This window comes from Rhinoraja longicauda, chromosome 13, assembly GCF_053455715.1.
Source record: "Rhinoraja longicauda isolate Sanriku21f chromosome 13, sRhiLon1.1, whole genome shotgun sequence".
NCBI classification, from domain to species: domain Eukaryota; kingdom Metazoa; phylum Chordata; class Chondrichthyes; order Rajiformes; family Arhynchobatidae; genus Rhinoraja; species Rhinoraja longicauda.
In genome coordinates this window covers 22,818,342-22,832,624 of record NC_135965.1, presented here as the reverse complement: position 1 = coordinate 22,832,624, position 14,283 = coordinate 22,818,342, and positions in this window count along the sequence as shown.

The following is a 14,283-nucleotide window of genomic DNA, read 5'->3' as shown; positions in this document are numbered from 1 at the left end:
TTCTTGATTAGTACTGGTGTTAGGGGTTACGGGGAGAAGGCAGGAGAATGAGGTTGAGAGGGAAAGATAGATCAGCTATGATTGTCTGGCGGAGTAGACTTGATGGGCCGAATGGCCTAATTCTGCTCCTAGAACGTATGAATGCAACACACTGGAACAGCATGGGGCCAACTCCTGCATTCAACGGACTTTATTTGAGATCCATCACCCGTGGAGTCATAGAGTGTGAGAACAGGCCCTTCGGCCCAACTTGCCATTATTGACCAACATATCCCATCTGCACAAGTCCCACCTGCCTGCGTTTGGCCAATATTCCTCTCAACTTATCTGATCTATGTACCTGTCTAAATGTTTCTTAAACGTTGCAATATACCTGCGACCCCAACTCTCATCCTCCCCAGACCAGCCTCTCCACAGAGCGAGGCAGCCACCGACCAACCCTGCCAGCCTTCACTGGGGAACATTAGAGTTAAACACATCTTCCCCCCCTTCCTCCCCTCCCCTCCCAACACAACACAACACAACAAACCCAAGCATTTCTAATATAAATGGGAAATTAAGTGGGTGAGTTATTTCATTGCCATTTCAAATATCTGGAGCTGTTAATGTAATCATTCAGCTGGGTTGCAGCTTGCTGTTTTCATTAACCCCTCTCCATGTTCTCATGGACACTGTCCCTCTGACTCACTCTCACTGTTTGAACCTCTCTCTCCCTCTCTGACACTCTCTTTCTCGCTCTGACCACTTCCCTCACTGACACTCTCTCGCTCTGTCCCTCTCTCTGTCTCTTGTCCCCCTGTCTCTCTTCCTCTGTCTCTCCCTCTGTCTCTTTCCCTCTCTCTGTCTCTCCCTCTGTCCCTCTCTCTGTCTCTCGCTCCTCTCTGTCTCTCTCTGTGTCCCTCTCTGTGTGTCTCTCTCTCTCTCTGTCCTTCTCTCTGTCCCTCTCTCTGTCTCTCTCTGTGTCCCTCTCTGTGTGTCTCTCTCTCTCTCTGTCCTTCTCTCTGTCCCTCTCTCTGTCTCTCTCTGTGTCCCTCTCTGTGTCTCTCTCTGTCCCTCTCTCTGTCTCTCTCTCTCTGTCTCTCTCTCTATCTCTCTTGCTTTCTCCCTCTCTTTCTCTGATCCCCTCTGTCCCCCTTTCTGTTTCTCTTTCTCTCTGTTTTCTTTCTCTGTTTTTGTGCGCACTGTCTCTCTCTCCCTCACTGTCTCTTCCTCTGTCTCTCTCCCTCTCTGTGTCCCTCTGTGTCCCTCTCTGTGTCCCTCTCTCTGTCTCTCTCTCTGTGTCTCTCTCTCGCTTTCTCCCTCTCTTTCTGTGATCCCCTCTGTCCCTCTTTCTGTTTCTATTTCTCTCTGTTTTTGTGCGCACTGTCTCTGCCTCTCTTTCTGTCTCTCTCTCTGTCTCTCCCTCTCTCCCTCTCTCCCTCCCTCCCTCCCTGCCCCTGTCAGTAGGAGGCGTGCTGCTGTGCTCCTGGCACGGGGCAGCTGCAGACGGTGTTGCTGTGAGCTGGATTTCCTGATGACGTGGCTGCCCCAATGCAGTGGAGTGGAGTGTGGGAGTGTGTCAGTGGCACAGCGGGAGGGCCAGCTGACGCACCCCCCCCCCCACCCCCCTCCCCTCCCTCCCCTTGCTCTCCTTCTCATGGTGTTTCTTTCCACCAACCTGACCTGAACACAGGACGGCAAGCACGTTTGTATGTTAAAGTAATACTGACCCAGACTCCAACCACTTCCATGCCCTGCAGAGATGCTGCCTGGCTCGCGTTTGGAGAAACTTTGTGTCTTTTTTTGCACACCAGCAGCTGGAGTTATAAAATCAGAGACATACAGCATGGGAATAGGCCCTGTGGCTCATCATGCCCATGCCCCATCTATGCTAGTCCCACCTGCCCGCGTTTGACACATGTCCGTCCAGACCACTCTTATTCCATGCATCTGTCCAAGTGTCTTTCAAATGTTGTTATAGAACCTGTCTCAGACATTGGACTCTAGATACAGTGCGGAAACAGGCCCTTCGACCCACCAAGCCCACGCTGACCAGCCATCACCCCGTACACTCGCACTCGGGACAATTTACAATTTACAGGAGCCATTTAACCCACTAAACCTCCCTTGGAGTGTGGGAGGGAACCGGAGCACCCGGATCACAGGGAGAACGTGCAAACTCCGTACAGACAGCATCCATGGTCAGGATTGAACCCAAGTCCCTGTGGAAACAGGCCTTTTGCACCACCGAGTCCATTCCGTTCAGTGATCAACCATTCACAAGGTCTATCAGAATTTACAGATGTCAATTAACCTACAGACCTGCACGTCTTTGGGATGTGGGAGGAAACCGGAGCACCCGGAGGAAACCCATGTGATCACAGGGAGAACGTACAAACTCCACACAGACAGCACGCCGGGTCAGAACCCGGGTCTCTGGTGCTGTCAGGCAGCGACACTACCGCTGTGGTATTGTGCACCCACTGATTATTGATTCCCCTTCTCTGGATAAAAGACTGTGCATTCACCCTCTCTATTCCCCTGGTGGCCCAGTTCCTTGTGTCTCTAACTAAACATGTCTTCCTAACCAGAACAATCTGGAATTAATCTTAGAGACCAGCACATATCTCCTTCATGAGTCAAACTAGACGGTACATACTGGTACAAGTCTTAAAGGTGCGGACATTCTTAATCCATACCACCTTGCTTTCCCTTTCAAAAAACTAATAAAACTATAACAATGACTATATGCATTAAATTATATCGACAATATAAAACTGTAATAATTCATTACACGTAGCCAACTAAAATAATTGCCTATTTTCTAATCCACTCACCGACAACAGCCCAATATACTCGAGAGTCACACAGACAGAAACAGGCCCTTCAACCCACTGAGTCCCTGCTGAAAATCAAGTAACACAGTCTGATGGGTCCTGACCCGAAACGACACCTATCCGTGTTCTCCAGAGATGCTGCCTGACCCGGTGAGATACCCCAGCACTTTGCGTCCTTCTGAGAATCATATTCCTACCTGTACAAATTCAACTTACCTTCGGCCCACCTAGTCCACACGGATCAACGATCCCAGCACATTAACACTACCCTACACACATTCGGGACAATTTTACATTTACACCAAGCCAATTTACCTACAAACCTGTATGTCTTTGGAGTGTGGGAGGAACTCGAAGATCTCAGAAAAAAAACTCATGCAGGTCACCGGGAGAATATACAGTGCCCTCCATAATGTTTGGGACAAAGACCCATCATTTATTTATTTGCCTCTGTACTCATCAATTTGGGATTTATAATTTTAAAAAATCACATGTGGTTAAAGTGCACAATGTGAGATTTTATTAAAGGGTATTTTTATACATTTTGGTTTCACCATGTAGAAATTACAGCAGGGTTTATACATGGTGAAACTAAAATGTATAAAAATGGCCTTTATTCAAATCTGACAATGTGCACTTTAACCACATGTGATTTTTTCTATTACAAATCTCAAAGTGTGGAGTACAGAGGCAAATAAATAAATGATGGGTCTTTGTCCCAAACATTATGGAGGGCACTGTATAAACTCCGTACAGACAGCACCCGTAGTTGGATACAACCCGGGTCTCTGGTGCTGTAAGGCAGCAACTCTACCACAATGCCACCGTGCCACCTCTAGTACTCGGTATTAGAATAGATCGGGCAAACGCACAGTCTTCTACCCAGAGTTGGGGAATCAAGAACCAAAGGACAGAGGTTTAAGTCAGGGGTGGGGGAAATTTAATAGGAACCAGAGTGATGGGTATAAGGAACGGGCTACAGAGGAGGTGGTTGGGGCAGGTACTATCACAATGCTTAAAAAAAACATTTGGCCAGGTACATGGATGGAATTCATTTTATTTTAGTGTAGTTTAGATTATTGTTATATGTACTGAGTAAAAAACTTTTTGTTGCGTGCTAATAAGTCAGCAGAAAGACTACATATGATTATAATCAAGCTGTTCAATCAATCATCCTACCACAACTAAAGAGGAGTGCTGAACTGCTATCTAGCTCCCCAGTGATCTTCAGACTCTCCTTGATCGGACTTTGCTGGCTTTTCCTTGCACTAAACGTTATTCCCTTATCGTATATCTATACACTGTAAATGGCTTGATTGTAACCAGGTATTGTCTTTCTGCTGCCTGGATAGTCAAGTCAAGTTTATTTGTCACATACATATACAAGATGTGCAGTGAAATGAAAGTGGCAACGCCTGCGGATTGTGCTAAAACTACAAAACAGAATAGAAAAAAAAAATTTAACACAAAAAAAAAATTAATAAAGTAAATTAAATTAGTCCCTGGTGATATGAGAGTTAACAGTCCTGATGGCCTGTGGGAAGAAACTCCGTCTCATCCTTTCTGTTTTCACAGCGTGACAGCGGAGGCGTTTGCCTGACCGTAGCAGCTGGAACAGTCCGTTGCTGGGGTGGTAGGGGTCCCCCATAATGTTGTTGGCTCTGTATCTGCACCTCCTGATGTATAGGTCCTGCAGGGGGGCGAGTGTAGTTCCCATAGTGCGTTCAGCCGAACGCACTACTCTCCGCAGAGCCTTCCTGTCCTGGGCAGAGCTATTCCCAAACCAGATTGTGATGTTTCCGGACAAGATGCTTTCTACAGCCCCAGAGTAGAAGCACTGAAGGATCCTCAGAGAGACTCTGAATTTCCTCAACTGTCTGAGGTGGTAAAGGCACTGCCTTGCCTTACTCACCAGTGCGGCAATGTGCGGCAACAAAAGCTTTTCCCTGTACCTCGGGACGATTAACTAAACTGTCGCTGTTCACAATGTACAGGTACACGAGAAAGGGAATAACGTTTAGTACGAGATAAAGCCCAGTAAAATCCGATTAAAGATAGTTTGAGGGTCTCCAATGAGGTCTCCAATGAGGACCGCTCTAGTTGGTGAGAGGACGGTTCAGTTGCCTGATAACAGCTGGGAAGAAACTGTCCCTGAATCTGGAGGGGTGCGTCTTCACACTTCTGTACCTCTTGCCTGATGGAAGAGGGGAGAAGAGGGAGTGACCGGGGTGAGACTGGTCAATGATGTCAGTGGCCTTGCCTGGGCAGCGTGAAGTGTAGATGGAGTCAATGGAAGGGAGGTTGGTTTGCGTGATTGGACTACGTCCACAGTTCTCTCTGTAAATCAGAACATCGTCACTCTGGCTATCTTCCTGAATACCTCTTCCAATAGTGGGGAGAAGCATCTTTGGCAGGGAAAACTCAAAGACAAGATGTGCGGAACAGGATCCAATGGCCAAACACAGCTCTAATTAAAGACAATTGTCAAATCTTGGATCGGTATGGAAGTGCTGTGCGGGACACTCTCGAGAACCGGTTCCAACTGAAACATGTGCTCACCAGTATGTCACCAGAAAGTGGCCATTCAGCCCATCGATCCAGTGCCAGCATTGTGAACGTGTTCTCCAATTAATCCTTCTGACCCTCTCTCTAGAGTCATAGAGCTGTACAGCATGGAAACAGGCCTTTCGGCCCACTTTGTCCATGCTGGCCAAGCTGGCATATTGGGCTAGTCTCATTTTCCTTCGTTTTGCCCATCTCCCTCTACACCCATCCTATCCTTACGGTGGTGCAGCAGTAGAGCCGTTGCCCCTCAGCGCCAGAGACCCGGATTCGATCCTGACCACAGGTGCTGTCTGTAAGGAATTTACACGTTCTCCCTGTGACCACGTGGGGTTTCTCCAGGTGCTCCAGTGTCCTCCCACTTCCCAAAGACGTACAGGTTTGTAGGTTAATTGGCTTCGGTAAAGATTGTAAATAGACCCTAGTGTGTCGGACAGAGTTACTGTATGGGGAATCTGGGTGGAAGGGACTCAGTGGGCCGAAGGGCCTATTTCCACGCTGGATCTCTAAACTATCCATATATCTGTCCAAATATCTTTTAACGGTGGTAATCGTTTCCGCTTGTACAGCTTCCTCTGGCAGCTCGTTCCAGGTACAGACAAACCTGCCAGTGAAAAGGTCACCCCTCTTAAATCTCACCCTCTCACCTGGAGCCTGTGCCCTCCAGTTTTAGAATCTCTACCCTGGGGGTAAAAGACTGTGAGCGTTCACTTTATCCATGCCCCTTATGATCTTGTACTCCTCATCAAGGTCACCCCTCAGCCTTCCACAGTCCAAAGGAAAAAGTCCCAGCCTGTCCAGCCTCCCCCTACAACTCAAACCCGCAGGCCTGGGCAACAATTATTTTTTCTCTTTTCCATGTTTTTTTTCTCCAGACCTGTTTGGAAAGTTCTGGGCGGTGGGTGCCAGATCACAGTGACTCACACGAGGGTTTGCTCTCCACCTCAGGCTAACCTGCCAGTGATGTGACCCACTCTGTCCTGAGAATGTTGAACTGTACTGGCCTTTCGGCCCATCGAGTCCATGCCAACCATGACGCTAAATTAAACCAATCCAGAGATGCTGCTTGTTCCGCTGAGTTAATCCAACACTTTGTGTCTATCTTCGGTGTAAACCAGCATCTGTAGTTCCATCCTAAACTAATCCTGCATTTGGCTGAGCGTAATCTCTACCCTCCATTCCCTGCGTGGCCACGTGCCTTTCTGAATGCTCCTCAAACAGTGCCACCTCATCTGCGTCCACCACCACCCCTTCCAGACACCCACCACACTCTGTGTAAAACAAAATTGTCCCGCACATCTCTTTTAAACTTTCCCCTTCTCATTTTAAAGCCATACTCTCTAGTCTTTTTGACATTTCCACCCTTCCGAAAAGTTTCTGACTGTCTACCCTATCCATGCCTCTCATAATTGGATACACTTCTGTCATGCCTTACAATCAGGCCCCGATGTTTCAGAGAAAACATAAAACGTTGAACATTACAGCGCAGGAACACTTCAGCCCATAATGCCTGTGCCCAACATGCTGCCAAAACTAACTCTTGTCTGCCTGCACATAATCCATATCCTCACTGGAGACTTTTGAGCCATCTTTAATCGGACTTTATCGTGCACATGAATGATATACCCTTTATCCTGTATCTGTACACTCTGGACTGCTTGATTGTAATCATGTACAGACTTTTCGCTCGTCTGGATAGCATGCAACAAAAAAGCTTTTCACTGTACCTCGGTACACATGACAACAATAAATTAAGCTAAACTAAACTAAATTAAGCATTCTGGTAAACCTCCCCTGCACCCTCTCCAAAGCCTACACATCCTTCCCGTAATAGGGCAACCAGAACAGCACATAATTCTCTATATATGGACTAACAAAAGTTTTATAAAGCTGCAACTTTATGACTCTTCATGACTCTTATACCCAACCAATGAAGGCAAACATCCCATACGCCTTCTTTACCACTCTATCTACTTGTGTGCTTGCCAGGTAATGTCCTGACATTTACAATCCTTATTCCCTCATCTTGTCTGATACTTTGTTAAAGGTTCTGGGGAAACTGATAAAACAAAATTGTTTGGACCTGTGGTGCAGCAGGTAGAGCCACTGCCTCACAGCGCCAGAGACCTGTCTTCAATCCTGTGTTCAATGCTCTCTGTATGAAGTTTACATGTTCTCCCTGAGACCACGTGGGTTTCCACCAGGTGCTCCGATTCCCCCCCCCCCCCCCCCCCCCACATCCCAATAAAGTTAATTGGCCAATCGTAAACTGGCCCTTGTGTAGCTCAGTGGCAAGAAGGTCACAGGGATGTCACAGAGTCGTACAGCACGGAAACAGGCCCTTCGGCACAACTTGCCCCTTCTACACTAGTCCCAACTGCCCATGTTTGGCCCAAATCCCTCACAACCTTAGATAGATACAAAATGCTGGAGTAACTCAGCAGGTCGGGCAGCATCCCTGGAGAAAATGGAGAAGTGACATTTTGGGTCGGGACTCTTGTTCAGAAATCATTCCCGCTAAACCTTTCCTATCCATGTACCTGTCCAAGTATCGTTTAAATGTTGTAGTAGTACGTGCCTCAACTACCTCCTCTGGCAGCTCGTTCCGTATACCCACCACCCTCTGAGTGAAAATACTTGCCCCTCAGGTTCCTATTAAATCTTTGCCCTCTCACCTTAAACCTCCAGTTGTTGATGATTCACTGATACTTTATTGTCCCACGTACCTGGGGGCAGTGAAATGCTTTGTTTTGCCGACAACCCGGTGGAATCATGCAGCAGACCTCGCCGACGCAGTACACAAGTGCCGCCATGTTTTGGCGCTGACAAAGTTGCACAAAAGTTGACCGAACAGTCAGTCGCATCTACTGCCTCCCGCCACATGTGGCAGCAGCCCCCCCCACCGAGCCCCTCCCTGCTGATTCCCCCATCCTGGGTAAAATATTCTGTGCATCCACCCGATCTGTCCCCCTCATGACCTTAGACACTGGACGGGCAGGTGGGAATAAGTAAGAGGGTTATAGGGTAGTGAGGAGAGGGGGACTGATACGTTTCCCTGGCATTCGGCATGGGTCGGATGAGCCGACAACTTGATGGCAGCTATGGGACCACTGGCAAGGCCACTGGCGGGGAGGACTCACTGCCAGAGGCACAGGACTCCTGCCTAGAAAATTCCAAGAAACACATAGGAACTTGGCGAGAAGCTGGAAAAGAAAACAGGAAGCTAAGCCTGGCCTGTTTGTAAATAGCTTTGGTTCAGTTTAGTTTAGTTTAGAGATACGGCTCTTTTTTAAGTTCTACCCCTCTCAACTTAAAGCTATGCCCTCTCCAGTTTGGCATTTCCATCGTGGCGGAAGAGGCCTCTCTCTGACTGTCAACCCTGTCGATGCCAAAACGGTTTTTTTTGACGCAGCAGGAAAACAGGCCCTTCACCCAGGTCCTATCATAACCTTTAAAAGACATTTGGACGGGTAAATGGTTTGGAAAGGTTCAGAGGGAAGTGGGCCAAATGAGGGAAGGTGGGACGAGTGTAGATAGGGCATCTTTGACAGCATGGGCAAGTCAGGCCGAAGGGCCTGTTGCCCTGCTGTATGACTCTATGAGACGTTGCACAGTGAGACGTTGCACAGTGCCGCAGCTGGTAGAGTCACTGCCTCACAGCGCCAGGGACCCGGGTTCGATCCTGACCTCGGGTGTTGTCTGTGCGTGGAGTTTGCATGTTCTCCCTGTGACCGTGTTGGTTTTCTCCGGGTGCTCCGATTTCCTCCCACATCCCAAAGACATGCAGGTTTTGTAGGTTAATTGGCCCGTTGTAAATTCCCCCTAGTGTGTTGGGACTGGTGTGAAAATGGGATAACGCAAACCTAGTGTGAACCGGCGATCGATGGTCGCATAGACTCGATGGGCCGAAGAGCCTGTTTCCATGCTGTATCTCTAAACTAAACTGCAGTCTCAGGGACATATCCCAGACCACATTTACATGAAGTATTGGTATGAGCAATCAATGGTATAATCACTGAAGGAGGGTCACCTATGCATGTTCTCCAGAGATGCTATCTGACCCGCTGAGTTACTCCAGCACTTTGTGTCTATCTTTGTTTTCACAGAGACATTGTTTGTATGCATTTAGAGTTCTATGGGAAAACTTGTGTCAAGCCATGTTCTCTAGAGATGCTGCCTGACTCGCTGAGTTACTCCAGCACTTTGAGTCTATCTCCGGTGTAAGCATAATGGAGTTCACAGGAACATTATCAAAGAGCGCTTGGCTCAAACGACATAAGGAGCTATTATCTTTAATTAAATTCTTTAATTAGGCCTCCTCCCAGTGCACGCTTTCGCGCAGTTTAGTGTGCCAGATTTTGAACAGTTCAATGAAACATTTCCATCTCATCTCTCAGGAATGCTCTTGCCATTCCCCTGCATTAGTGGGACCCACTTTCCCGGAGACAGACCCCCGCACATCTCCGCACCCAAGCTTCCACAGATGGCTGCAAGGCCCGGTGTCAATGACAAAGCCCCAGCTATGGCAGAACCAGTGATTTCACAAACGTATGCCATAACTTCCTCTCTGGGTAGTCAGATCAAAGAGCCGGCCTGTGCAAACAGACGGTTCCCAGGCAGTTGGAGAGCCTGGATGTAACTGACAACAACTCCCTGGCAGTCACTGTCTTCTGCTTTTCCCTGCTGGGATAGAACACGGTACAGTACAGCAAGGGAACAGGCCCTTCGGCCCACAATCTCCCTGCCCGACAGGCTGACAAAACCATCTCTTATCTGCCTGCACGTGATCCTTATCCCTCTATTCCCCGCATATCCATGCGCCTATCTAGAATCCTCTGAAACGCCTCTATTATATCTGCCTCCACCACCACCCACTTGGTTTACATTCTCCCACAAGAGGAAACCATCTCGACTGCCTTAGAAGATCAAGGAGACTCGGTATGTCGATGAATATCCTTATTGAATTACTGCAGGTGTACGCTGGAGAGCATATTGACTGCTTCCATCACGGCCTGGACCGGCAACTTGAACGCTTAGAAACAAAGGCAATTGCAAAACTCTCAAATGCTGCTATCGTATCTGCCCCCATCGCTAGCCCTGGCAACACGTTCCGGACACTCTTTAAAAACTTGCCCTGCATGTCTCCTTTAAACTTTACCGCTCTCACCCCAAAGCTAGGCACTCTAGTCTTGGCCATTTCAATCTACGCCCTCTGGTCTTGGCCATTTCCCCACCAGGAAAAATGTTGAGACGGTTGACCTTTGCAACGCCTCTCATAAGTTTACACACTTCTATCGGGTCTCCCCACAACCTCAGACGTCCCAGAGAAAACTATCCTGCGGTTGATACCCCCTAATTCAGGCATTTTTCTGGTAAACCTCCTGTCCACCATCGCCAAAGTCTCCACAACCTTCCTGCAATGGGGCGGCCAGAACTGCACTCACTACTCAGGGTGGCACAGTGGGGCAGTGTGGTAGAGCTGTTGCCTCACTGCGCCAGAGACCTGGGTTCGATCCCGACTACGGGTGCTATCCGCACATAGTTTGTGCGTTCTCCCTGTGACTGCATGGGTTTTCTCAGGGTGCTCTGGTTTCCTCCGACATTCCAAAGGTTAATTGGGTTCAGTAAATTGTCCCTGGTGTGTCGGATAGTGCGAGTGTAAACGGCCGATCACTGGTCGGGTGATCACGGGTCGGCGAGAACTCGGTGGGCTGAAGGGCCTGTTTCCACGCTGTATCGCCAAGGCAGGCCATGCCAAGCTAAGCCGCCAAACCAAACCAAATCAAATCACTCCAAAGGACAATGCTTGCAACATGCACGGTGGATGAAGCTCTCTCTCCTTCCACAGGTATGTCTGTAATACACCCCCTAATGCAAAATCACAAAGAACAAACTCTATCCCAACTTGCCCCCAGGGCAAAACCATTTTTTTAAGACAGTGAAATTAGCTAGGATTTATTTCTGTCATAAACATCAAAGGCCAAGGTACAAGAGGAACTCGTCAAGTTTCCAAAACTAATTTACCCAAAGGAAAAACAGCAATTGGGATGCCATCGTCGCAGAGGTTAATTACAGTACGGTGTGTGAGATGAGCTAACAAGCAGACAAAGGCCCTGTTCAAAGCAGCTTTATTAAATTGCATAATTCACACTCGACGGGCACAGTGGCTCCCTTCCTTTGATTTCCTTGTGGAGACCGTTTAAAAGCAATATTTTCTTTTCATCAACACAAAACAATAGGGTGGAAAGAACAAACAGCACAAAATTGGATCTCAGCAAAACCTCCCGACTCAAAATTCCACAACACTGTGGGCAGCGCGATTGTAATCACGTGTGGTCTTTCCGCTGACTGGGTAGCAGGCAACAAATAAGCTTTTCACTGTACCTTGGTCCACGTGACAATAAACAAAACTAACTAAAGGTCCACTGCTCAAAACTCCACTACTCAAAACCCCACTATTCAAAACATAATTGAAAGATTTTGCTAAACTCACTAACAGGTAGTCATAGTGTCAAAGAGTCATGCAGCATTGAAATGGGCCCTTTGGCCCAACTAGCCCATGCCGACCAAGATGCCCATTTAATCTAGTCCGATTTCCCCATGTTTGGGATATAGACCTTTTCTATTTAAATAACTGTCCAAGTGTCTTTTAAGTGGTGTTATAGTACCTGCCTCAACTACATCCTCTGGCAGCTCGTTCCTTACACCCACCACTCTCTGTGTGAACAGGTTTTTCCTCAGGTTCCTATTAAACCTTCCCCCTCCGCCCTTAAACCAATGTTCTTTAGTTCTTGATTCCCCTACTTTGGGTAAAAGACCATATCAATGCCCCTCATGATTTTATACACCTCTACAAGATCACCCCTCAGCTTCCTGCCTGCCCAACCTCTCCCTGTAGCTCAAGCCCTTGAGTCCTGGCAACATCCTCGTAAATCTTCCATGCACCCTTTCCAGATTAATGACATTCTTTCCTATCGCAGAGTGACCAAAACTGAACACAGTTCTCCACATGCAGCCTCTTGTACAACTGTCACATAACAACCCAACTTCTATACTCATTTAGACACAAGGAGCAGCAGATGTTGGTTTATAAAAAAGAACACAAAGTGCTGGGTAACTCAGCAGATCAGGCAGCATCTCCGAAAATCATGGATAGGTGTGTTTCGATTCAGAGCCCTTCTTCGGCCCCAACCCAAAACATCACCTTGCTATCTGCAAGAGGAAGGGTGTCGTTAAGCTGGAAGGGGTGCAGAGAAGATTTATGAGGAAGTATAGACATGGGTCAAACGCAGGCTTGTGGGACTAGTGTGGATTGGGGCATGTTGGTTGCCATGGACAGGTTGGACTGAAGGGCCTGTATCCATGTTGTAAAACTCTATGACTATATGAGTTGAAGTTTGTGGATTCTACTCAGGCTATGGGGAGCCAAAAGTGTGTGTGCTTTGGAGATCGGCCTTTGTTAATAAGCTATGTGCTTAGCATAGAGCAAGGGCAGGTCAGAACACCTTGCTCTGGCATTCGAACATCGTCACCAGGTCACTCCTGTTCAGTCTCCAGGCTCTTGGCCAAAGATTCGTCGAGATGGTCTCAGCTGAAAGCTAGGCGGACCATTGGGGTATTCTGAAGAATGGTCCCGACCGGAAACGTCTCCTATCCATATTCTCCAGAGATGTTAGCTGACCCATTGAGTTGCTCCAACACTTTGTATCTACCCGTGATAGTCAAACTGCCCGGGACCCAAAACAAAACCAGAAAAGCCCAGGAGGTTGAACAGCATCTGCACGGAAAGGAACAGGCAATACTGAAGAGGAATTTCTTTAGCCAGCGAATGGTGATTCTGTGGAATTCATTGCCACTGATAGCAGTGGAGGCCAAGTCATTGGGTATTTTTAAAGTGGAGATTGATAGGTTATTGATTAATAAAGACGTCAAAGGTTACGGGGAGAAAGCAGATGAATTGGGTTGAGAGGGAAAATTAGATCAGCCATGATCGAATGGTGGAGTAGACTCAATGGGCCTAATGGTCTAATTCTGTTCCAATGTCTTATGATAATTGTGTGGCAAAAACCACATAACGGCCTTTCACCTGAACAACGAGGAAGCTCAACGCCAGCTAACCGTCACCCTCAATGGGTCACCCCTACTCTACAACCCATTTCCTACATACCTCGGGGTGAAACTAGATTGGCAGCTGACCTACAAGCAACACCTTGAAGCACTCCGTGCTAAAGTCTCGGCACGGAACAACCTCCTGCGTTGCTTGGCTGGATTGTCATGGGGTGCCAAGACATCTACTCTCCGAACCAGTGCTCTTGCACTCGTGTACAGCGCCACTGAGTACGCCGCCCCAGCATGGTGCCGCAGCGCTCATACTAGCATGCTAGACGCCACCCTCAACAGCACCATGCAGATCATCACTGGCTGCCTACGCCCTACTCCGACAGATCTCCTGCCGGTGCTCGCAGGTATCGCACCTGCCAAGCTTCGCAGAGAGTTCTTCGCTCATAGGCTGGTGTGCAAGACCCCATCTGAAGCCAAACATCCTTTGCACCACCTCGCCCAGGATTCACAGCAACTGGGACCTCAACGCCTGTCATCTCGTCGCCCCTACTCCCGTCACGCAGCGACCCTCTGTGGCTCCGGCTTCAACATACTAGGAGCATGGAGAACCAGCTGGGAACAGACTTCGCGACCTCCTCAATTCACTGTCGCACCGAACACCACAGCCCCACCCGGCTCGGACATGCCCCACAAAGAGTGGGTCGCCCTGAACGGCTCCGCACAGAGGTCGGCCGGTTCAACGCCAACATGCATCGTTGGGGTTTGCGTTCATCAGCAGCCTGCGTGTGTGGAGCAGACCAGCAAACAGCGCAGCACGTCATTTTCGACTGCGCTATCCCCCGTC